This window comes from Melanotaenia boesemani, chromosome 12 (genome assembly GCF_017639745.1).
Source record: "Melanotaenia boesemani isolate fMelBoe1 chromosome 12, fMelBoe1.pri, whole genome shotgun sequence".
NCBI lineage: Eukaryota > Metazoa > Chordata > Actinopteri > Atheriniformes > Melanotaeniidae > Melanotaenia > Melanotaenia boesemani.
Window position 1 is genome coordinate 12796840 of NC_055693.1, and position 25934 is coordinate 12822773.

Below are 25934 nucleotides of genomic sequence, written 5' to 3' on the forward strand. Positions count from 1 at the left end.
GTATTTAAAGCTTATATTTTTTGCCAGAATTGTTCATTCCAGCCATTAAAGGTAGTCCAACCTTACGTGTTATATAAGGATTGATACTTAAGATGCTTCCTATTATACCATGTCCTTCAGAATGAGCTCACTAAAGAGTAATATTGTAGTGATGATGTAGCATCACAATCACCACTTCACTCTGGAGAATACAAAATTTATGACTGCTTCCCAAGCCTAGATGACTGTTGTCCTAGGGTTTCCAGTGTGCTGCTGTGCATGTAATAGCACCAAGAGAGAGATGAGCACCATGTGGCTGTCAGACTGGCAATGGGTGAGTGGACTTAAGCACGGTTGTTCGCGGGTTCACATCAACTTGACATCTAGCAGCCGGCATACCGCTTTTCCTTCTCCTGGCTCTCAGATTCAATCTCATGGGCCTTCAAGCTCGTACTGTTGATATTTGGTCTGTCGTTTCAGTTCATTTGATTCTATGACAAAGACAGAACCTTAAAGAAAACAATTCTTTAGAGGCAAGAAGAGCTCCTGATACAAACACTGACTAGCTTCTGCACACAAAGATATTTATCTGCAATTTCCAAGATCCACCTGATCATTTCTCCTTGACATAACATTAGAAACACCTTTTTATTATTTCAGGCTTTCCCCAAACTTGACAGCCAGTAATCATTTTTCCAGAAAACAGCATGCATACCGTAGCTTCAGCTACATCTTTTTAGCACCAGTCAGAATATTATCATAGGTATGTATAAGAAGTGTGTGTGTTAATTAATTTTTATCCTAGCAGAAATTGCTCCTGGTCCTCTCCTCCACTATATATTAACATCCCTTTGCAATGCATGACATTAAACTAGTTAGATACAGCTTGTTAGAAGAATGAACAGCTGCTTTTTAACTAACTTTTTTTTGACTCAACTGACCAAATCAAAGCAGACTGGGCTTGAGGAAACAGGAAAGAAAAAAAAAATATGTATTTTTTTTTTCTCTTTTTTTTTTCTTCTTAACACTGAAGCATCTATTTAACTAGCACACACAAAATAAACAAGGAACTTGCAAATAGGGATAATGTAGATTCTTTACAGTTTGAATGGATTGAATGCATTTTCAGAATCCTGCAAGCCACGATGGATGTGTGACTGTTTATGTCATTTCATTTCTGAGTCGTCACAACCATTTACAGAGTTTTTTGTCAAATCTTCTTCTAGAGGACAAAGTAAATCTCATTAAGCATCCAAATGTCTGTACACATGTACAAATGTCTGTGCATGGTTGAATAATTTTAGATTATTACACATAATTTGGTTTAGTGACTACAACCAACTTGGCTGCTGAGTCTTTTGAATTATCAGCACTTTCACATTTTCAATAGGATCTAAATTGGAAATGTACTGGGACATGAATAGACAACATTTATTCCAATATAGGTTCATCAGTTCCAAATCAGCTTGGATTTAGTGTAGACCTGCACAGTAACAAAAACAAATGCAAAACTGCAAAAAAAACCTTTTAAGACTTCAAGTAGGACAAGCCATTTTTTTTAATAAAGCTGAAGTTGTGCATGTTATACAACAAAATTGCATGCACAGAAGTAATGCAGCTGTTATTAATACACATTATTTACATGTTGCAGGTCATATTTTATTTGCCACCTTCAGCTAAATATTGCATTTCATTATAATTATTAATTATTATTAATTAAATAAATTAAAAATCAAGATCCCAGTTAGAAATAATTACTACTTGTTAAGTATTATTAAATCTGTGGACTTGGTGTGTTTTCATTGTTTGTGGCACAAACTTTTTTACCTTTTGGTATCTAAACAGTTTGATCGTCAAGAATCACTTTTCTGTGTTGTCAATTATTTTGTTTCTATTTACAACTGACTAATGATGTTGATGTTGGAGGTACTTGAAAAATGTGCCTAAAATATGAAATTATGTTCCAATCAGATGAATCCTGTGTTGGCTGTATGCTATAATTACTTTGGCTGTACCCTGTGTGTTTGTTAGACTGCCACATGACCTTAATGTTTAAAAACGATGATGGTCATAAAAACTTTATTGCCATGTAAATATACAGTCTAAATCAATGACACAGAGGGGAGGAAGAGGTAGAGATATTACAGAACTAAAAAGAGAGAGAAATAAAGACATGGGCTCCATTACAATTCCAAAACAATAGGCAATAAGGCAAGAACAAGAAGATATATATGACTGTGAACAGCAAGCTGGGAAGAAACCAACCTTTTTAATGAACATGAGACAGAGAAGTAAAATGTTTGTTCTAAATTCCTCTGAGTTTTTTTTTTTTTTTTTTTTTTGTTTTATTGTATTTTATGGATATAAACATCCAATTCTAGTTTCAAGCATATGCTTGACTCATCCTCATACACTCATATAAATCAGCATTAAAAATACTGATAGATTCTGCCATGATGATATTATGTTGTCTTGAGGAATCCCAAGTCGTGATTTTACTTCTGAAACTATTGTAGTTTGACATGCCATTCAACATTTTGACAGTTCAAACAGAGTTGAACCACTGTTGGCCCTTGAGCAAGGCCCCTAGTCCCTCCCAGCTGCTCTCTGGGTGCTGAAACATGGCAGCCCACTGTTTTCTAGGACACCAAGAGATGGGTCAAATGTAGAGCCGAATAAATCAATATTATTTAGAGATTTAGATGCTCTATGCTCTATATTAGCAACCGCGCTATAACTATAAAAATATGGCATGGTCTTTGTTACCACGTCATTTCACCTTCTCTTTACAGCCTTAACACCCTGCTAAAATCAGATTAGCTCATTCTTATCTTGGGCTCATTTCTTTTAATAAACCCACACCATCATCTCTTCAAGTGGGCTTGCGATTATCCACATTTTATCACATCCTGTTAAAACCACCATTGCCTGGACAGCAAGCATAAAAGGCCAAACTATGTTTAAGATCCGAGAGCTAATGTTGTAGTTTATTTTATAGGCCAAGAGGATGAAGGAGGTCATTAAGTTTAACTGATGTAGAATATAGTGCAATAGGCAGTGACCTTTACTTTGACCCTGGCTTGCTACAGATTCTGCGTGTTTGTATGTGTTTAAAGCACTGATCCTGCTCAACGGCCTTTGTTACAAAAAATGAAGGAGATGCTTTCTGGGCTGAAGTCAGTCAGGGGGTTACCTACTGTATTGGCACAAACACAGGGCCAAGCTTAACCAGAAACCAGTTGATAGAGTACCAGTCCTCCTAAGATTAACAGGGATATAAAATAAACATGACCCATCGCCTTATTTTATGTTTTGTCATGGTGCATTCAAATTTCTTACACCATAATATCATCCTGAGCATGTGCAGACAAGGAGCTACAGCCTGTGCATGAACATGCATGTAGTGAGAACAGGAGTACTGCTATCAACAGATGGGAAGATTTTTTTTCTTTTTCCCCTCGATAGACTTTCACCTCTACCTCCCATCTGTAAAGAGAGTGCCTTTTTGTGTACTCTTATAATTGATTCATAGCAGCAGCAGGTTTGCTATTTCCTGGTTCCTTGGAGGAATTCAAAATGTGGACAGATTAGTCTACATTTCTGTTTACCTGTTCCTGCTTTTAGAGACATGAAAAGCAATACCTCCGCCGAAACCACAATCCACCTGCGATTAACTGATACTTGTGCGTGCAGCGTGGGCCACCCTATCTCTGCATATTTATGTGTTCTTCTTCTTAAAGTTGTATTTGCATGACAACCTGGTGCTATACGTCTTGTTTCTTTGTCGCACATCTGAATCATTTTTGCTAAATATTCATGGTTCTCAGCTTCAGCCCTGCACTGTGATGGTAATGCTATAATAGTATAACACCAGATAAAAGCTGCAGCTCCCTCTGTGTTGTGTGAAAAAGAAAATATTATACAGAGAAGGCGCAAAAGGATAAAGAGAACAAGGGAGTGAAAGTGACTGATAACAGGAAAGAAGAGGGAGAAGCGATGGAAAGAGTGAAAAAGATAGAGGTTGGCGCTCCTGTATCTTATCTGTATTCTTTGCCAGTGTTTCCCAACAGAAACAGTGTGTCCAGGACTATAAACAGACTATTATCCCAGTGTTTATCACAGTGCACATTACCGTTTGCCTCTGTCGGACTTACTGTAATGGAGTCGTTTGGTTTGATGGATGCCTTAGGCGTGGGTTTTTATCTATTGCTCCCATTATACCTCTGTCTGCATCCCCTCACTGTAGAAATGTCTGCTTGCACATTCAGCATTGCCTGCAAGCATGGTGATTGAGGTTATGGCCAATGTAAATGTACCATTTGGCACAGTGAATTGAAGGTGAAGAGGGAAAAAGGAAATCGAGGGAAAGAAAGGAGTCGTCTACCTACATTACAGCTTATAGAGCATCAACTGTGAGAGGTTACACTTGAGAAACTCACATTGTGAATAAATATGTTAATGTGTGAAAATAAAATATGTGACAGTTTATGGTTTATTTTATTCATTTATTTAGTTATTTACTGATGTTGGTGGTGGTGGTGCGTTATATTCTGTGCTTACTGGAAGGTATTATTATGGATGAACTGAACGTCTTCAGCAGTCTAAGCTTAATTTAAAGATTCATCCATCAGACTTCACCGTAACCTGATTGCCCTTGTCTCTCTGAGCTGCACCTTCCATTTGAAATGGGACAACATGCATAGTGCATGTGTGGTGTGAATGTATGTGTGTTAAAAAAAAAAGAGTATGTGTGGCTGCGCATTTGTGTGTGTAATGAGGAACTGAAGTATGGGGAGGTGATCCAGGACACTGTCTCATTGCCATAAAAGGTTCCTTACACTTCTTCTTCTGTAGGGTCACCTTCAGGAGCATGAACACTTCACGGCCTTATAAAACATTACTGCCTGTGTGCACATGCCTGAGCGTGACCATGCGATGTATTTTTTTTTTTTTTTAAGGCAATACCTTAGCTTACCTATCCAGCTGGATGTAATCTCAGTGGATACTGCAAGAAAAGACAGAAGCAGTCAGCTGAGTTGCAAGGTAAGAGGGCTGTAGCATCCATACCTCCTCCATCTGTTTTCCCTCCTCAGCTAGCGGGCTGAAGGAAGATAGATGGATGAAGAGGCAGCGATTAGCGCTGATATTATCCTAGCAAGCAGGCAGAAGAGGAAAGAGTGGGTAGAGATAAAAGGTGTTGGGTGAGAAAAAGAAATGGGTTTACTCTCAACTGAAACCCTCTCCATCTTGAAGTCTGTTTGCTTGAAGTATGTATGAATACATTGCACCTCGGCAGCCTGCAGCTTGCTGGCCTGTTATCATCCTGCTAAACACTCAACCACGGCTACTGTACATGTCCTTGGAGAGTTTATGATAAAATCACACCTGAGATAAGTGTTATACCAGCAGCTGGCTTTCCCTAGCTTCACCCACATGTATGTGGTTGCATACAGTACACTTGTATTAGTCACACCCATTGGAGTCTGGAGCACACATTGTAAAAGCGCTTTAATATGTGAGACGGGTATTATAACCCATAGTGTGTCACAACCCTCTCATATCCATCCAGTGTACAGAAGGTCTGGCTTGAGGATATCTATGGGGCATGTCCACACACTTTTAAAGCCTATAAATTTCCAGAGCAGCCTAGTTAATAATAAAACAACAGTAAAACCAGCATTGAATTGAGCAGAATGGCTCATTAGTTTGAGGTAAGCTATCACTTTCGTCCTTAACTAATCTCTCTCCCTCTAACCTCTCTATCACTTCCCCTGCCCTCCCTTCTTCTCTCTAGTGTTCTCCACCCTCACTTCATTACCATTCACCAGCTGTCCTTTTAGACTCCAAGCAGGCCAGAGTTCACATTGTTTTAATTCAATTAAAACTGACATCGATCTGCATGTGACGAATGAAATTTACATACTCCACAATTAATCTTGCCTGACCTACCCAACTCCACCCACATACTCACCCTCAGTCACTGGTTATTATCATTATCTAGGCCCAAAGGGCTCATACCAGTGTATGAGTGAAATTAAAATTGTCTTTTTAAAGTCTTTTGAAGTCTCGGTCAATAATTGAACAGTGTTTCTCTGTAACTGGCGATGCATCTGGAGAAGATATGCTACTGCAAAAGTGAAAAGGCCTGAGGATTTGTTTCCATTCAGTGAAACACTACTCTGTATTGGCGTTGACGTATTCAGCAGCTACATCTGCAGAATTGCTTGAAAGTCATTAGTCTTTGTATACTACAGTTAAATTAAAGAGAAGAGGAATTTCTTGCTTTTGATTCCAAAGATATGTTATGTTTTCAGCTTGGTTGTATCAGGACAGATCAAATAATTTAAAAAGAAAAAGAAAAAAGTAGCATTAATGGATATTAAAGTTTTTATTTACAGTAAGTCTCAACACTAAAGCTGATTTCCTTTTATTCAGACATATGAAATGCAAAAAAATAATGGTATTGTTTTTTTTAAAGGTTTCAGTTTCTGCATTTTGCCACAGCTCTCACATGTTCATTACAGATCTGACTTTTAGGCTCAGATCCTCATCTGTGAAGCTCCTACTAAACCATTAGACTGCTGTCTCCCTCAAAAGCTCATTTAAGGAATACTGTGCTTCAAGGGATGACTGGCCATGGGGCATATTGGAAATTTTTTCAATGGGCCGATTTTTTTGGAGGGGGTGACACAGTGCATTTATTGTTCTGACTGTACTGGTCCATAAAAGTTGGTAGGTTGACAGCCCAACTAGCACTGGGCTGGTTCCCTAAAATTTTTAAACATCATCTGCTTTTGTTGTGGTCCCTGTGCATGAGTAATTCATTCATCAAGTCATTCAGCACAAAAGTTTCTTTCCTGACCACAGGTCCATGAAATACATTGATCTGCAGCCCATTTGTTCTGTTCTTAACTGACACCAGGCTGAACCAATCAGATACTTTAAACTCCTTTCCGCTCTGTGCTCGTGGATGCAGCTAGCTGTGAGATCGCAGGAAAGGAAATGGGAAGGAGGTGTAGAGAAATGGCGCAATTGAAAAAAAAAACAAAAAAAAAACAAAAAGGACTCTGCAAAATGTCCAAAGATAATTGACATATTTGCCACAGCAGGACTTCATTAGTTACTGTAGATGATGATGATGATGATGATGGTAGAACCTGTGATATGCTGCACGTTAGTTAGTTTGTCTCATTATGAAATTAGTTGTTGATGTCAGTGTTTCCAGGACGAGAACAGCTGGTTAACTGGTTGTGTCTGGGTAAAATAATAGATTTTATATTTTTTATTTTTTTTATGGCTTCCTCAACTAAACCGTCTTATTGAAATTGAGAACATGATTCATCAACATCAGCAGTGAGTCAGCAGCTTTCTGATTCTCTTGATTAGCCTGTCTGTTATTGGTTGTGGGCTGATAGTCGGCTATTTAACATGCATTAGAAGCAGCTTCTGTGTAGGTGTTTATGGACAACATACAGAAATAAAATGATTTTTTAAAGATTTTTTATTTATTAAAATTTTTGTCCAAGTGTCAATACAGATCCAGCTGTTTTCCTCTTAGAAAATTCTGGACCTGAATACAGTATTATATTTAAAAAAAAAAAAAAATTGTCCTGCTCCTACATTTTTTCCAGGAACAGTTTTCATTTGATGCATCCTTTCTCATTCGGGTTCTTTATGTTTTCTTTCTCCCTCAAGCACATAGGGTGAATGCTGCCTTAATATACTGTGCTCGAGTACAGATTTTTTAAGGCAATACCTTAAAAAATGACACTTTTTGGAAATATTTTGCATGTCTACTCAAGATTTGTGGTGTGCATGATCGTATTAAGGCCGGTCCGGGTCAAAATGACAAGGCTCAGTTTTTGGACCAGTCTGTCCCAGCTTTTGTGTAAGAGTTTTGCCTATAATTTAACTTGAACTTTGATTATTTGATTGACGACAATGGCCACTCTACTAAAAACTGTGAGAAACAGTCTGGCAAGACTAAATCCGCATACACAGTAATCTTAAAATGGCATCAGTCTTCTTATCTCTATCGTCACAAAAAGGCAATTATTTCCCTAAATATCAAACTTTTTCTTTAATTATGTGGCTCTGCATTTTACAGAATACATTCTAGCTTAGCTGCTGCTCCACATCACAGAAGAATCATCTTCCTTTAATTGTCATACTATATTCAGGGTATAATATTCATTAATCATAAATTATTGATATTTATTTAAACTGACTTTGAGTTTTGATCTGAATGGATTTCTAAGGTGGATCAGGGAAAAGGAGATAGTTGCATTGAAAAAAATGTTTTACTCTGCAATGCCAAATAATGTGATATGCATGGTAAGCATTTGTGATAAATATAGATGTAAAACAAGCCCTAATAAGATTTTGAAAAATTTGGGTCCCGCTTCAAATTTCTGGAAGTTATTTAGTTTGCCGTGGTACAGCTCTCAGTGGGAGTGCCTTTGGTATAAGTGACATGCAGGCCATAATGAAGACTGTCACATTCTCTGTAAGAACAGAGAAATCTGTTCTCTCTCTCAGGGCTGTGAGAATGTCCTCATTTTTTTCTCACAGCCCTGGTTTGTGAGTCCTTGTAGCTGGTTCTCAACATCATCTGGCAGAACTTTTTTTTTGTTTTTAACCTGTGTGGTGTCTGGCAACTATTGTATGTCAGAAATCTGAAGGGGGCATGGTTAGTGTGGAAAAAAAACAGTAAAATATAAAGATATCCCTCCTGTTTTTCTGCTGATGTAAAAAATTTTAATGAGGTTAAACTGATAACTTTGAGGAACAGCTGACAGGGACAGTGAGACAATTAATACATCTATCAGCTCCATGAAAACCCACACCTAGCAAGGCATCTCATGAAGTATAAATGTCTTTGTATGACCTGCAAAGAAAATGTCTTGCCTGCAAAGACAAATATCAAATTTCTGTGTTGTTGCAATTTACAGGCCTTTACTTTTCAATAGTTAACCAAAAACAAAGAAAGCACCTCCACCTGCGCGGCGCGGTTTAAATACCTGTGTGTGACAACTTCTCCCTGCCAGTCTTGGTTTATCCTTGCACGTTTCCAGCCCTGATATTCTGCCTGCCAACCTGTTCCTGATCTCCGACCCGTTTTGACCTGGATTTCCTGACTCTGCTTGCCCCAGTCTGGCAACTCTGTTGTTTGGATCTTTCTGGAACTCTGACCTGTGCACTGTCTTTAAGAATTGGATTTGGATTACGGAACTTGTTACTCCCCTTTCTGGATTAAACTGGAGGATTTGTCTGGACCCTTCTGAAGGCTTTAACCTGGAAAACGCAGCGCTATTTTACAACACTGTCTTCTAGTTCAGCAGTTCCAACAGCCCCCGGTGGAGTTTCCAATCGCAGCCCTCTCTGTTCTGTTGGCTTCTACCTCCTCTGCTGGCTAGCGGACTTCCCTGTTGGCTCTCATCTCCTCTGCTGGTATGTGATCACTATACCTCACACATTCCTCCTGATCACCCTGGTTCTCACCGTGGTTCTCCTACCCTCACAGGCAAGCAGACTGAGTATCCAGATTCTCCACCCCAGGAAATATTCTCATCTCTATAATAAATCTTCACCCAATCCTCAGTTCTGACTTTTATTGTGGTCCAGTTTGCTGATACGTGACATATAAAATTCCAATTTTTTTTTTTTTTTTTTTTTTGGACCCCCCTATACCTGTTTCAGTAACTGGGAAATGTCTTCAATCCAATTAGCCACGTTTTTGTCACTGTCAGCAGGTAGTAGACACTGAGAAAGTGATTTGCTACTGCAGTAATGGTGGCTCTGTTAGATGGCAGAATACAGAAATGAGTCCCATTAGTTTGTCTGCAGATTAGTTAATGAATAAATCTGGCTTTTGTGCCAAAACACTTTGGATATAATCAACAAACCAAAAGAAAAATCACCTCAGACCTCTCAGTGGACAATTTGCTTGTGTTTTCTTATTCATGTAAACTTTTTTACTTAGTGTTCTGTGTGTAAGTCAAGAGTGCTGGTTTAACTGGTCAAGTGAGTAATTCTCAAGACGAAAAACTGGGACAAATAAATGGATCAAAGTAACAGCCTGTAAACAACAGGAAAGCCTTTATATCTCCATATCCATCTCTGCTGAAGCTGTGATTAATAAATAAAAGATTGAAATAAATAATGCAGATTGTAGTGACAGTTTATTAGTTTTAACACTGAAGATTTTGGGTTTTGTAGCTTTTGGGGTTCATTCCATATTTTTTCGTCTGCACTGACAGATTTAAACAAAACCTTGGCTCTATTCTGGGAACTCTTGATTTACACAAAAGCACTTTGTATAAATATGAATAAACATAATAGAAGCACCCTAGCATCACAAAGTCTGGAGAGCAACGAGTTGAGAGAGATGCAGTTTATTGCAATTTATTTTGTAATTTCACACATGAATCATCAAACATAGAAAAAGCATAGAAAAATAGCCTTGTGTTTAGAGACATCCAAAAACACACTATTATGTTTTAAGTAGAACTTGTGAATTTTAAGAGGGGTTAAGCTTCTTTAAGTGTGAACTATGGTGTCAGGGTGAAAGGATAGCTCTGTTGTTCCAACTCTGTGTACATACAATTGTATAATGCTGACATTTAAATAAATGTACAAACCAAATAAGAATAAAAAACAGCTTCTCTCAAGCTCTGGGAGACCATGTATATCTTAAAAAAACATTTTAAGAAGTGTTGCCCCTATAAGCCCACTAAAACACTGCAGCTGAAAGCACCACACACTGGTACATCCAGTGTAGTGAGCAGAAAAACAAAGCTTTGTTATGTACTTTCCCACTGATGTAAATCACTCATGTAAGTGCTTTCAATCCACCATCTCTGGAGAGGACAAGGCTTTCTCCCCCTGTGTCTTTTTCTGTCTCCATGCTTGTGCAATATTGTATTACCATGCATGCCCACAAAGCTGCTGCAAAGCTATAATTTTACTTCAATTTTGAGTCCAGTTCTTGTTCTGAAAGACAAGGTCCTTTGGAACAGCACAATGAGATAATGGTGAACATGAAGTTTGAGGTCTACTTGTGAATTATTTTTACAGTTTTGCACCTTAAAGCAAGGTTAGAGCTCCTGTAGTCCCTATTTTAAACACAGCAGTAGCCACAGTAGCACTGATAGGCTCACTGTGAGCTTTAATTTGTACAACTAGCAGGGAATATATGTTGCACACTGTACTTACATTAGTGTTTTGACTCCCATTCTGTGTCTTTCTACCTCTGTGGTATTTGTCACAGTAGTTAGTTAGTTGTTAGGGGCTATTGTTCAGTTCTGAAACTTTACTTCCCTTCCTTTCCCTTACCTGTCTGATTAAAAGAAATGTGTGTACAGTTCTCTTATAAACTGAACAGTTCTTGCTGCAGTAAGGTTCCCATGACAGGGATCTCTGAAGGTCAGTTAGAGAGCTCTAAATAACCCCCTCATTATAAAGTGTCCTTAAGAAAAGAAACTCCAGAAAGCCATCCATCCAATTAAAAGATAAGGATGTGACCATTAAGAACCAAAGGGGATGCTGATGATTAAAAGCACAGATATTGTCACACTTTTTGATCTCAGCCACAGAGAAAGGATGGACACACTCTTGGGCAAGCCCTGATGTGTCCAAATTAATGGGGTTGGGGAGGATAAAAAGGGTGTGTTTGAGCATCTGTGAGTGTAATTGCATATGTTAGACTTGTCTTTAAATATATGGATGGAAAGCCAAAAGAGGTGATCAGTATGCACATCCAGCTACTAGGTACAGATGCAAGGCAAAGAAAAAGATAAGTAACAGGGAAGTGGACAGACTGCTCGCACATGAAACTTTCCATTAGTGTATTGTTTTGGTTGCTTAATGGAAACATTGCAGGTCAAAACATTGCTCTAATCACAAATTTCAGTGCACCGACAGTTTGTTTTTCAGATGTATATGCCTTCGGTATGTGAATGAAGCATGCTATATGGAGAGTTTGTAGACATGGGAATAGAAAATGCCTCTGTTTTTTTTTTTTTTTCTGGGAGAAGGAAGGAATTGTTTTTCCTGTCAGCATAACACAAAAAACTAAAACATGCTGCTATACATGAGGCTCAATAACAATAAATGTCTCTCTATTCCCCCACCCCCTCACTCTTTTTCCCTAGTTATTGATCCTCATAAGGCTGTTGCACCCCTTGCCCTTTTATTGCCGCTCAATACTCTTAATCATACATTTAGTGCACAATCAAGGCATCACTTCGGTGTGGTGGATATATAAATAGAATGCTATAAAACTGTTGAATGTGGATTTCCTTCGTATTTGCATTAGCGTGTCCCTATGTCTACCGCTTAATGTATGTGGGCTGTACTGCCCACCATTTCAGGTCCAATGACTGTTATACTGCGCTACATCTTATTTGTCATAGACCCAGTTGCTGTGCCTCCGAAAATGTTGCATATGTCAGAATGATGGTGGGTTTTTTTCACTACCTTTCAGTAAGTCCATGACTAAACGTCTTAACTGTCATTACCATTTTGTGTTGCCACCACTTTCCATTGCACACAATAAAAATGATGTCTTTACAGCAGCATCACTGCTTCTCTTGCCATCACTCCCTCCCTTCCTCCCTCCCTTCCTCTCTCTCTCTCTCTCTCTCTCTCTCTCTCTCTCTCTCTTTATTTCTTTTTCTTTCACATCCTTCTATACTGGCATCCCAGCAGAGTTTGTAAGGCTTTCCAAGAAGACTGTGTCAGCATCTACTCAGTGTGTGTGTGTTGGTTTGTATGAGTGCATGCAAAAGAGACAGAGAGAGAATAGTCTGTGTCTATGTTTGCAACTGTTTTAATGCATGTGTATATATATTACTGCACTTATATCTGCTGCACAAATCTGTGCATGAGCCTGGTTGCCCACTCATGCAGGCCTGCCCAACTAAGTGCTTATAAATGGCACTGTTTTTCTTTTTCTTTTTACTTACCCCTCCTTAGAGCCTGTTGCCCCCTTTGACAAACAGGTGAAAGCCTTCAGTCTTTCGGGGGAGAAGTGGTGTCTCTGAAAGACCAGTAAAACGGGCAAGCTTATACCAGCAGCACCAACACACCAGTTTTCTTTTCAACAGCAGTGATTAGGTGATGGTTAGCCCAGCTTACAGGTGGCCAGCAGATACATGGGCTGACGATGTGTCTGAGATCATCCTGATGACTGTCTCTGATTGACACATTAACCTGCAGTGAATGTCTATCCAGACAGGTGCTCAGTAACAGGAAATGCCCTTGTAATTCAGCTGTATTCATTTTTGCACCTATAACATACCTTATTTTACCGTAATTAAAAGTTAAAAAAAAAAAAAAAAAAACTTGATAGAATGTGCTTTGCCGGAGATTAAGTGAGTCGTTTTGCCTATTTGCTGCAGATAAATTTATCATATCTTTTTTGTTTTCTCCCCTTTATAGTGTTGATATTCTTTTCTAAGATCCTCTGATCTCATCCACACTCCTTGGCCTTTACCATTCTCCCCTTTCCTACCTGTTTCCTTTTTTCTCTATTCTATTTGGTTTGTTTTTATTGCAGTCAGTAGGCTTTAGAGACAGATAATTGGTGGAGAGCTCTTTTCCTGTCCTCCGTCATACTTTATTAGTGCAGTGCATAGATGCTGGGAGTATGAGTGCTGGGGTGCACTGTTTAAATGGGGGTATAGCATCACTTTTGCTGAACCAAAAACTGAAGAGTTTCCTAGAAAATTAGATTATGTTTTTTTAGTCATTTTGATCATTTTTATTGTAGCTTTACTACTGAATCCATAATACTTGAAAACAAGCAGAATTCATAATGTAGACAGAACATATGGGGTGTTGTTAGATCTTGCCTTCTTTAAAGATAAAGTTTTGTTCAGGGAAACTTAAATGACAGTGTTCCCATTTTTTGATCCACTTATTGTTGACAAAAGGTGCTTTGTTGTGAGTTTCCTTTGTTCTCCTCTATCCATAGACCATTATCCCAGAGAGAGCGTGACATAGCTTCTTGAATCACTGCAAACATTGCTCTTTTATCTTTCTGTGTTTTCTTAGTTCAGTGTACAGCTGATTATTCACCCTAAAACAACCACTCCAAATTGCCAGGTCAGCCTGAAGCTCCCTGGATGACTTGAGTGTGTTTATTTCTGCAATCAAGAGGAACCTTTGCACGGCTTTCTCGTTAGATTTCTTATTTTTATCAAGTCTTGGAAGTGTTTTAGGATCTTTGATGACAGCGTTTCTACCTTTGGTGTGTCTTTTCAGAGTAATATTCAGCTTTCAGACCACTCTTTTTGTCATCATTACCTGGTTAAATCTAATCATGTAAATACTGTGAATTAGGCATGGGTGGTTTAAGTTTATCTGACTGTACAAAAGGCATTTCTTACAACTCATCTGTTTTCCTCAACATTGTACATTTTTGGCTTTTTTGTCATTAAAAAGTTGCTTGTGGCCCTAAAATGGCTTTTGCATGTTATCCTTTGGAATGCCTATTTATTTATCCTTTGGTTCCACAAATCAATCAATTAATCAATTTAGTATGACTCTACAGCTTTGCACCTGCTTACTTAATCTGGGGTGCAGTCATCAGCATTTGTTAATGTCTAGCTACATTTTCTACATCGCTTTTACTAGCTAGCTACTGCAGTGCATGCACAATAGCAGTACAACATTCAGGATGTCTGACCTTGCCTTTTTGAGTATCCCCAAATCCAAACCCCAAATCATAGCTTTGGTGAATGATTTTGCTTGTGATGTGTCTTGTAACACATAAGAACATTGTTTGGAATTATAAATGGTAAAAACCTTAATTCTGACTTTGTGATCTGACAAAACTGCTTAAATAGTATTTTTCTCTGAAGATACACTACCGTTCAAAAGTTTGGGGTCACTTCCCTATTGAACACACAGAGGTGAATGGAAATCTCTGGAATATTTTTTTTTTTTCCACACGCCCCTCACATTTCTGTCAGTATTGCTCTCGTTTCAGTTAGTTGTGTAATTATTATCCAGTGTAATTATTTGCTTAAAAATATGTAAAAGGGAAACTACCGGTTATCAGTAGTTTTCTTAAAAATTCTAGACAGTGATTTATATGAATTGCATCTATGCTCCATGGCTCACTGGCACAGTGTGAGGGCTGGGTCAATTCCTGCAGTTGTTATTTAGCAGTGCACTGAAGCAGGCTTTATGCTGATTAACTGCATCACATCTGATAGATTCTTGGTGACCTCTCCACCCCTCAATATAGCTCTGGAAGCCTTTCAGGAGTAAAAGGCTTCCCATTTTGATTAGACAAGAATTGGAAATCTATTAGTGAATTCAGACAAAGCTCAGCAATGAATGAGGAGTTTCTAAGTTGCATAAATCTTAAACCCGCCCATGGTTGTCTTCATGTGAACAGCTGGTGGACTCTATATCACAACTGAGGCACCGAGTGGGCTCTTTATTTACAAAAACATAACTCAGTAATTAAGTTGGTGGTATATGAGTATCTTGATTAAATCATGCACAAGCTGCATTTTACAGTGAGCATGGTGACTATGGTGATCCTTAAAATGTTAAGCGATGGCTTCATTCCATTGAAAGTCCCAGTAAGCTGATGTCAGTAACACTGTGTGACAGTGAACTTACATTTTGCAGTTTGACCATTTTGGATCAGCATTTCTGCTGCAGGTCCAGATATGAACCTGCTTTTCCTGCTCTATTATAATGAAAAACATCCTAAAGAAAAAAAAAAAAAACAAAAACAAACAAACAAACAAAAAAAAACATAGCAGCTATTAATAACTAGTTTTATTAATTCTGTTGACATCAATTTGCCACAAGGTCCCATGATTAAGTATCCATTTGCATGTTGAGCATGTACTGAAAATGATCCCAATCAATGCAAGTTTGAAGTGGCTGGTTTTAGTAAGAAATCACCACACTTTTAATAATCAAAAGTCTGTGGTCAAATTAGGCAGATAACAGTAATGAACACATTGTCAACTGTAGTTAGGAGGTGTTTTGTCATAAGCAAGCACTTTATGCACATTGGAAATCCTGATACCATCTCATGTGCTAATGCAGAGTGTTTTGGAGTGTGTGTGTGTGTGTGTGTGTGTGTGTGTGTGTGTGTGTGTGTGTGTGTGTGTGTGTGTGTGTGTGTGTGTGTGTGTGTGTGTGTGTGTGTGTTGAAGCGCCACAGCTGTGATAAATAATAGACCAGAGGTCGTCGTGTCCATGTTATATTTATGTCGAAGAACAAACAGAACAGAGGGAGAAGAGCGCACCAGTGCCACAGCACTGTCCCTGCCTCAACCACTCAAAGATACAGTGAAGCTTCAGTGTTTATTATTTTCATGATGAAAAAGAAAAGTGGGGTGAAAAGTTTCATTTTTAATGTAGGGGCCAAACTTTCTTTGGAAAATATTTAAAAGATTCATTGAAAGCTTGCAGAGAGTAATATTTATGAAACAATCAGCTGAGGTTTGTGTGATCGTGGCCTTCACTTCATAAAAATTAGTGATGTGCGGATGGGTACTAAAATATCGATACCTCCAACACCAGCTTTTTATGTTCTAGAATTGATTTCCATGTTAAAATATAAATATTTTAGTAATTTTGGATAAAAACTGCTGTTTACCACAAACTGGGATATAGTGAAACATAACTACATTTTCAAAATCTTCTCTTAATACCCAGTTTGCAGGAACTACTTTTTCTTCCGTCTGTCATAGTTATACATGAAATGGCACAGCGTAGCAATGTAGCAGGGCATCTCTCATTCACTCTTTCCATAGCAGTCACGTGTGGAGCTGAACAGCAACGGTACGATGTATGATGTGTGTGGGAAGACATAGAGGTAATATAGCAACACCACAAACCTCCATAAACATCTGAGAAGCAATCATAACAGAGTATATAATTAAATTATGATGAGGAAGAGGAGGAAATTAGCAGGACAGGTGTTGCAGGGGCGAGACACGTCACTCCTGGAGTTATTTGTGGCTACAGGCAGGTACTAACCAGTATTCAGAGGGAGAAAACGTGAAGTTGTGTACCACCAACGCTAAATTTTGGGAAAGAGATTTTCATCTGTCTGCTAGGTTTAAGGTTTTGTGTTGATGTTCAAAAAACGTAACTATCATTTCCTTTCCCTTCAGCATAGTTTTTGTACAAAATATTGAATCAGTATCATCGATACAGGCTTGTATTTTACTTGGTATCCGTCGAAAAGAATAGAAATAGTATCACACATCACTGATAACAATGCTCACTTTGATCGATGAATTCAAAGTGAGCATTGTTTGAATGGTGAAATGTATGTAAGGCTCGTTCATAGAATGAGCCTTACATATAGTTTCTCTCCTAATCTTTTGCCTTGCGGATCTGCACACTCTTCTGCACGCCATCTTCTCGTGGCATCTGGGGCATCTTACTGGGATAACATGTTACGTAATTAGCACCAAATTAACACTCAGACAGTCTGTGTTGAGAGGGAGGGGACATACTTATCTTCTGAGGATTTAAAATTCACATCAGAGCCACATTTACCACCTGTTCTACTGAGAATATGCTTTATGTAATGTGTGCATGAAGTTGAATTTCCAGAATGTAAAATATCCTCATCATTCAGTGTGAATGTCTGCAATCCTGTATATGATTTGCTCTGTTTGTGGCCCATTGATAAACAAAAAAACTTTCAATATATTCTTTTTGCTGATGTATTTTACGTTTGTTAGCAATCCAATATATTTGATTTTAGCTCAGCCTGTTTTACAGTTTGATGTATAAAGTGCAACAATGGAGCAAAAATCTCAGAATACAAAAACTATGACAGTTTAAGAAAAGACACAATTGCACATAAACACATTTTTGTGTTTTATTTTGTTGTAAAATTTTTATATAAAATTTTCCAAAATGTTGTGTTAACTTTTTTATTATTTTCATGTTTTCTGTTTTGTTTCAGATACCATGTCATATGATATTAAAACAACAAGGTGTCTGCACTAACCACAGGTTAAGCATTGAAAGACTGCGGATCACCTGCATGACATCACAACTTCATCCTGATTGGCTGAAAACTTTTTTTTTTCTCTCAAATCTCCAGATTAAATTTCTCTTATAGTTTCTCTTCCAAAAGGCATGTCAATTATCTAATTTTTGCCCCTGGCAGCTCTTTTTCTGTACATATGTGATCTTAACGTTACAGTATTCATCTTCAGCATAAAGCTTGTGAGAACAATTCAGTTTAAGATGTTCAAAGTGATTCCTTTGAGAATAATGTTTTAGTTCTTTTGGATTACTTTTTTTCACTCTCTTAGTGATGTGATTTGATAGAATTAAAAAAAAATTAACAGAAGTTTGGTTGTTTCTTAAGGTGTTTATGTGTCTAAGGGTCGCTGTTGTGAGCTAATATAAATTAACTGTGGTCAACTTGACTGCAGCCTTATTACACACTTCACCTCTTACAGTACATTGCCGGCAGCTCTCAAGTCAGCTGAAGTCTCACTCAAATGCACTCATTGTGAACAAACACAATTAACATCCAGTTGGCATGGCTAAAAAGTCCATACTTTTCCAAGCTGCGCCTTTTTTATGAAGCCATGGCTGAGAAAGCACTCATGACTAAGCTGAAGGAAACTTTTTTTTTTTTTCACAGCCATATTGGAGCAATCACTAACACAAAATACCTGCTTCAGACTTATTTCTCTTTCACTCTTATTTCCTCCCTTTTATTATTTTTTTTTATTATTATTCTCAGTAAACTCATCTCTGCTTCCCTTGTTTTGCTCGCTTCCTCTTTTTGCACACAAGCCTATACACTCCAGCACACACACATTCACACCTCTGTTGGGGTGGGGTTCTTTATTTCATTAACAGCAGTTTGCATGCCAAAATTCATTATGCCAGCCTTCTGTTCTCGTGCACCCAAGCATGCCGGCTAACGTGCGGAACAAATTTCTCTCCCCCATTTTTTTTTCACCCTTCCTCCCTCACTCTCCTCCCTCACTCCTGCTAATAAGTATGTTTAGGATAGGATTCACCTGCATCAAAGGCTCCCTGTGAAGAGGCTCGCTTTGTATCACTGGGCCATGATTAGTCATTACTGTCAAACCCTCTGTATTTCTCTCTGTTGCTATGCTTTGAAACGAACAGGTGGTTGTATCCGAAATGCTAATGACCCTGATATCTTTACATCCTTATGTGTTCCTCCATTCTTTGAGAATGTGTTAGTATAGTGCCTGTGGTGCTTCTCTGTAAGACACAAATGTATGGAGTAAGTGCCAGTTGATTCCCTTTTATCTGAGCTAGAGAACTTTTTTTTTTCTTTGGTAAATAATTAATGTCAAAGGAATAGTAGTTTGACTATCACTATCTTTAACTGAGGAGTGCAGAAAATTGCTGTAAATGTAGTCCTAAAATTAAAATAACTTCTTTAATAGAAATTCCTTCACTAAATCAGCAAAAATCAAAATAAAATACAATTCTCAGTAAGTGTTTTCCCTGTCTAATGTAAAAACAGCTGGGGAACAGTAAAAGAAGACATCTAAATAAACAATACTATGGGGAAATAAGTACTAGGGGTGGAGATGTAATGGGGAAATAGAATAGACATAAATATATCCTATAGAAAGATGTATGAAACAGGTTATTTGGAATAAGTAAATAAAAAATGCTTAACAGCTTAACAGTTGACAGTTATTTAACTTCATTATATATACAATATAATAATAATAATATAATATAATAATATAATACATATATATATATATATATATATATATATATATATATATATATATATATATATATATATATATATATATATATATATATATATATATATATATATATATATATATGGGAATAAAGAGAAAGAAAATATTCAGTAAAAAATTAGGACAAAATGTAAGTATATAGATAAATCAATATTGGTTCATTAAATCATGTTGAAATATGAAAACTAAATGGAAAAGTGAAAAATGGGTGTTTTAACATTAAAAAGTAAAATAAAATAACTAGCAATTAAAACAGAAATACCTAATTATTTTATTTTATCACTACAATAATTATTGCATAAATTGACCATTTTATCTATTTTTATAACATTTAATGACATTAATGAATTTGTCAAGTGATAGATAGATAGATAGATAGATAGATAGATAGATAGATAGACAGATAGACAGATAGACAGATAGATAGATAGATAGATAGATAGATAGATAGATAGATAGATAGATAGATAGATAGATAGATCACGTGTAGTGGCGACTACAGTCAACATTCCACCTACACATAAGTTTAATGCTAAATTATTAAAAGCATTAAAGCATGAAAAAGGTTAAATAACATATGATAGCTGCACTGGACTGCCATTACATAATGTGCCAGTTACTTCTGCATAATCTGTGAAACTGTGATTCTTCAGTCTGAATTTCAATTAAATCTCTGTCTTCCTACTCCTTCTTCCCTAAAACATTGCCCACTAACATCTTTTCTACATTTGTCAATGCCACCAAACATGTTTCCATGGAAATCGATAGGGTGGCACCATGGACTCAGCCATGTTGTGACAAGTTATTCCAAGTGGAGTAGAAAGGGACTTTGTCTTGAAATAAAACAAGAGGGAAGCCTCTGAGACTGGCCTCATTAATAAGACACCAGTGAACACAATTCCACAGAATAAAGCAGCCAAACATGATTGTAAGTCAGACTTAAGGTCTCTAAGGGTTTTTTATTGCTAACAAATAAAGTTTTTAGTGGTTAAAATGAAACATCAAAGAAGGCTAAAAGTCAAAAGAATGTACAAAAACAATTTAACTGCTCTTCACAATTTACTTCTCATTCCAACTTGACCTCAGATTCTTATGTCTATTATCTCTTATAGTGCCTATCTTTGTTGTCTTGCTATGCTTTTCCTGATATAACATTTTGCCTTTTAGCAAATGTATTGCCTTGTCTTTTTCTCTAGTTCTTGCAGGAGCACTGTCAGAATGTGCTGCAGTGCTGTGTGTGTGTCTATTTACTGTGTGCATGTCAGGGGGTTTCTGTAGGGTTGTAATTGCTCGTTGATTTGTGGTCTGAGTGGATTAGACATCCTCCAGGGAACATGTCAGGTTTTTAAAGGCAAAAAAAAGGAGCCCGGCCCTGCACCCATTTAACCTTAACCACCTACAGGGAGGTCAAAGCACTAAATCAGCTCCTCTACTTTTAGTAGCTCAAATACAGTCAAGAGGGTGGTTGAGAGGATGTATGCACTCAGTTGTTTGTATGTATCTGGGAGTGCGTGTTAAGGCTAACATTTGCATGAACCATTGTTTCAAAAGACTGTGAAACCTTTTCTAAGTAGTGACATCAGCAAGCTCAAGGTGATAATTACAGGAATCTAAATGCTGTTGGTCTCTTAAGATAGAGAGGCCAAAGGGTCCTAGAATATATTGTGTTGAAATTATGTGTCAATACCACAGAAACAAAGAAAGCCACTGTACAGCTTTTTTTAGTGGTGAAATAAATAGTTTGCACAATACACCAGCAAAACATAAACTAAAGTCTCCATTAGGAGGTAGGAGAGGATGGTGATGACGTCTCTAATGGCCCTTTCCTACTAGTACCCACTTAAGGCAGATTTATGGTCGCGCGGCTTCTGCGTAACCGCCGTAGGCTCAGCGTAGCTCCACAGAGGCTCGATGCGCACCTCTTCTAGACCTGACGTGCACCCCTGCTACACAGACGGTTACGTGGAGGTACTCCCTTGTGACTGGTCAGTTTGGGATCACGTGTTGCTGGATATCTGGATCTTCTAGCTGAATTTGTGTGATAACCACTTTTTTAAAAACAATAACCAGTGGTTGATGAGAGGCTGGTCGAATTATTCCTTCGTTTTCTTCCACAAGAAGGAGAAACTGCAACACAACACCAAAACGACGTGCACCCTCTACGTTCGAGTGTGAAAGCAAACTCACCAGCGTCAGCTATGCTGTGGCCGACCGCACGCAAACGCTGCGCAAACATAAATCCACCTTTGGTCTTAAGCTCTGGTCAAAGTGTCAAATAACATTAGGTTGAACACTGATTCTGATCAAGTATCAGTCCTGGTTCTGCTGGATCTCGGTGCTGAGTTTGATACTGTGGATCACAGAATCCTGTTACACAGGCTGGAAAACTGGGTTGGACTTTCTAGAGCAGCTCTTAACTGGTTCAGGTCCTATTTAGAAGGCCAGATTTATTTTGTTACAATTGGCATCTATGAATCTCAGTGAGTGGCTGTGACTTGTGGAGTCCCCCAGGGGTCAGTACTTGGAACTCTTCTGTTCAACTTGTGCTCCCTTCGGGTCAAATATTACAGAACTTTAGCATTAATTATAACAGTTATACAGATAATACACAACTTTATGTGTCTCTGTCACCAGACAGTTGCAGCCCAATAGACTTACTGTGTAAGTGTCTGGCGCAAATAAACACTTGGATGAGGGAGAATTTTCTACAATTAAATGAAGACAAAACTAAGATTATTCTGTTTGGTAGGAAGCAGTGGCTGGTTAGGTCAGTTGGTAGAGCATCTGTCTCCCATGCAGGAGATCAGGGATTTTTGCTATTTGTTGCTGCATTTTACTACTTTTGAATGTTTTCTTTGCACATCTGTAGTGCTTTTAATATTTTATGTAAAGCGCTTTCAAATTGTCCTGTAAATTGAATGTGCTATACAAATAAGCTTGTCTTGCTTTGCCTTAATTCTGACACTACATCACCCTGGTTTTTATTGCTTCTATGTCAAGAGAGGGCTTTTGAGGCATAAAAGAGAAATTGGGAATGACTGTAGTTTGAGTTCCATTGTTACGGACCTAGAGCTGATCACACTGCAACTTAAGATAACACATTTAAACACCACCCATGTGAAAAAAGTGAGACAACTTCATGAATTTAACATCACATTTATTGCAAAAACATAGAAATGCTTAACAAAGTCACAAATAGAAACATCTATATTATCTTTGACCTCACTATGAGATCATCTGAGCTAACTGATGATGTTAACTGCATGCTTTTCAGTAGTAACAGCTGAGTTTACTCAACATACAGTAGCTATTTGGTTAGGCTCAGGAAAAGTTCATGGTTTAGGCAAGTTAAACACAAATCTTTATTAATCCCCAAAGGATATTGTTGAATGACTAATGGTTTAAACATATAAACAAACATAGATTAATGAGATGAAAATGAAAAAATACTCATTATAGAGAGCCATGATGTAAGACTTTTACAATGAGTGACCCCTGGTACCGGGTCTTTAATGTAGCTGAGAGGAAAAACCTGGATAAAGGCACTCCACCGCTGAATCATTATGCTGTGTAGAAGGTTTGCAGTGTTGTCTTTTATATTTATCTTTGCACATTCAGTCTAGAGGCCCAAGGGGATAGAAGGCAACACTGGCAACGTCTCATATATTGTGGTTAAAAAATAAAATAAAATAGAACGTTTGACACATAATGTGTCTTGCTTGAAATGAGACTTTTTGGATTTTGTTAGTTATAACCACTTCTCAGTTATTGGCTTGTGGCGAATGAGCCTGTCACATAGCTGGTCCCACAACTGTTGTCATAATGAGAAATTAAGAGTTGGGGCCACGAAGGAAGTACAAAATGAAATGATGGATTCAGCTCAGATGGTCACCAAACAGGACAGCAGGAGTTCTGACAGTTTTTAACACTATTACAAAAATGCTCACAGCTTCATTGTTACATTATCAATAATAAAATCTATCACTCCACACCATGGGGTGCTAATTTAATATGCCTTATTATTTCCTAATAATGCCAAACAATGACAGAAATTTACAGATATTTTTATCTGTGGATTTTTACATACCTTTAATTGGATTTGTATCATTTAAATATTTAGGCAGATTATGTGGTATAGATCATGTGGTATTCAAAGTTGTGAACTTCATCACTACCATTTTATTTTTACTTCCTTGGCAGCCTCAAAATGTCCAAACCAGATGTGATGTAAAGAAATGGTACATCTGGGGTTTGTCTAAAGAGGTGCCGGAGTGGAATGCCTTGATGGAGGCTTTTTCGTTCACTCAAGGATCAGCAGGGCCTAATGGCTTCTCATCAATTCCTCCTGTCTAGGGAAGTGTGTGTCATGACTCCTGTAACTGCTTCTGACAAGAGTGATGAAGCACTTGTTAAAGTTGTAAGATTTTGCTGGAGTTTGAAACCTTTTGATATAAATCTGTGTAGAGGGAGATGGTCAGAGACAGTGAGTAAGGGACAAATAGAGGAGGGGACGAATAAAAAGGCAAGATGGAGAGCACCAATGGTTTAGACATGACAGATTGAAGGGTGGAAGGGAGGGGAGAGAGTAAAGCTAATGATCTCCATCTGTCTTTGAAGACTGGAAGAGAAGAGCATTGTTAGGTGTTTGGGATAAGGGGAAACAAACAAACACATTATTTGCAGACATTACCTTGCTTCTATGTTGGGTGACCAGCTTAATTTGAAGCATTTTGTGGAATATTGCTCAGGGACAGTTTAGTCAATCAAATGTGTCATGCTCCACTTAGAGCATTTTTGTCACAGTATGCATGCTTAAATCATATGTAGCAGTGTCTGTGTTTCTGTATATATTTTTCTGAGTTTAACACTCTTCCCACCAAACACCAGACTTCCATGGATGTTGTTTTTATGGCTAAATAACATCAGTCCATTAAAGCCTTTATTTAGCCCAAAAAGATGTCCAACATGGACATCTAAACGGATGGATGGATGGATGGATGGATGGATTGATTTTCTGGCTTCAGTTGAAGAAACCTATCAGAGCAAGAACAAACCAGTCCATTAAAGAGGAAAATATGCACTGTTCAAACTGTAACCAAATGTATTAAGGATAGTTGGATCCTTTTAATGCAGATCCATTCACCTTTTAAACCCATCAAACATCTTCATAATTCCATTTAAACTTCTGCCTGCTTGATTGTTTTGTAAAGCAAATATTTTAGTGAATTTAACGAATCTTTTAAAGATTTGTGAAAATAAACCTTCCTGAGCCATCTCTACAGCTTGGCTTGATGATGTAATGCCCTAAAGTAAGTCTTATTATCCCATTATTGATTTGAGTTTTGACCGTTTCACTACTGTTATTGTTGACCATATGTCTGTTATTAGTTTTTATCTCAACCATTTGTTAAAAAACAATCATTCTATTATTGTCCAAAGGAAAAGATTAAAAATTGCAACGAAATTTTTCGTTTTACATAAACACAAAAGGATTCATATATTTTCTTTATATGTATGGAAGTTACAGATAAGCAAATCTGATTAAAGTTAAACATAAATATAAACCCCTTTATTAATTTATGTGTAAAGACAAAGAGCCTTACCGTATCTGTGAATTCCTGTTTCTAATATACTGAGATGTAAAGACAAAGCAATATATCCTCTTAGGGGAAATGCAGTAGGTAAGAATTACTTGCACACTGTAACAGAATTTTAAATCATTGTTGACAAATGAAATATCATCTTACAGAGTTAACAAGACAATTGTAGTTTTAAAAATGACATTGTAAAGCACTAGTAGTCTTGTATGTCAAACCTGAACATTAGAGGACGGTGGTGGATTGTGTCCAATGATAAAGGCATATCAGGAATGATTCCAAATTATACAAATTGATTTAGAACGCAGTGAAATTGCTATCTATACAGGTAGCTGCATTTCTGACATTTATTGTTAAGTTATTATACACAGATGAGGGGCAGCAGTAAATTTGGGGAACTACTGAGGTTGCTGTGGAGACAGGTCAAAGAGAGCTGCTGGAGCAGATGGCAGTGAGGTGACCCTGCAGGCTGTCTGTCTGTTCTTCTGCTGCTCCATGTAAATCTCAGCCCTCTATACAGGTAGCACACTGGCACTACCAATGTGTTTACACACCTGGCTAGACCTGAGACCGATATGCAGCATGGCAA

General features: G+C 37.7%; 1 protein-coding gene across 7 annotated transcripts in view; it reads left to right on the top strand.

Moving 5' to 3' along the window:
- il1rapl1a (interleukin 1 receptor accessory protein-like 1a) overlaps positions 1-25934 on the top strand; it is a 188427-nt gene that overhangs the window by 99993 nt on the left and 62500 nt on the right. The gene's annotated exons all lie outside the window — the stretch shown is intronic.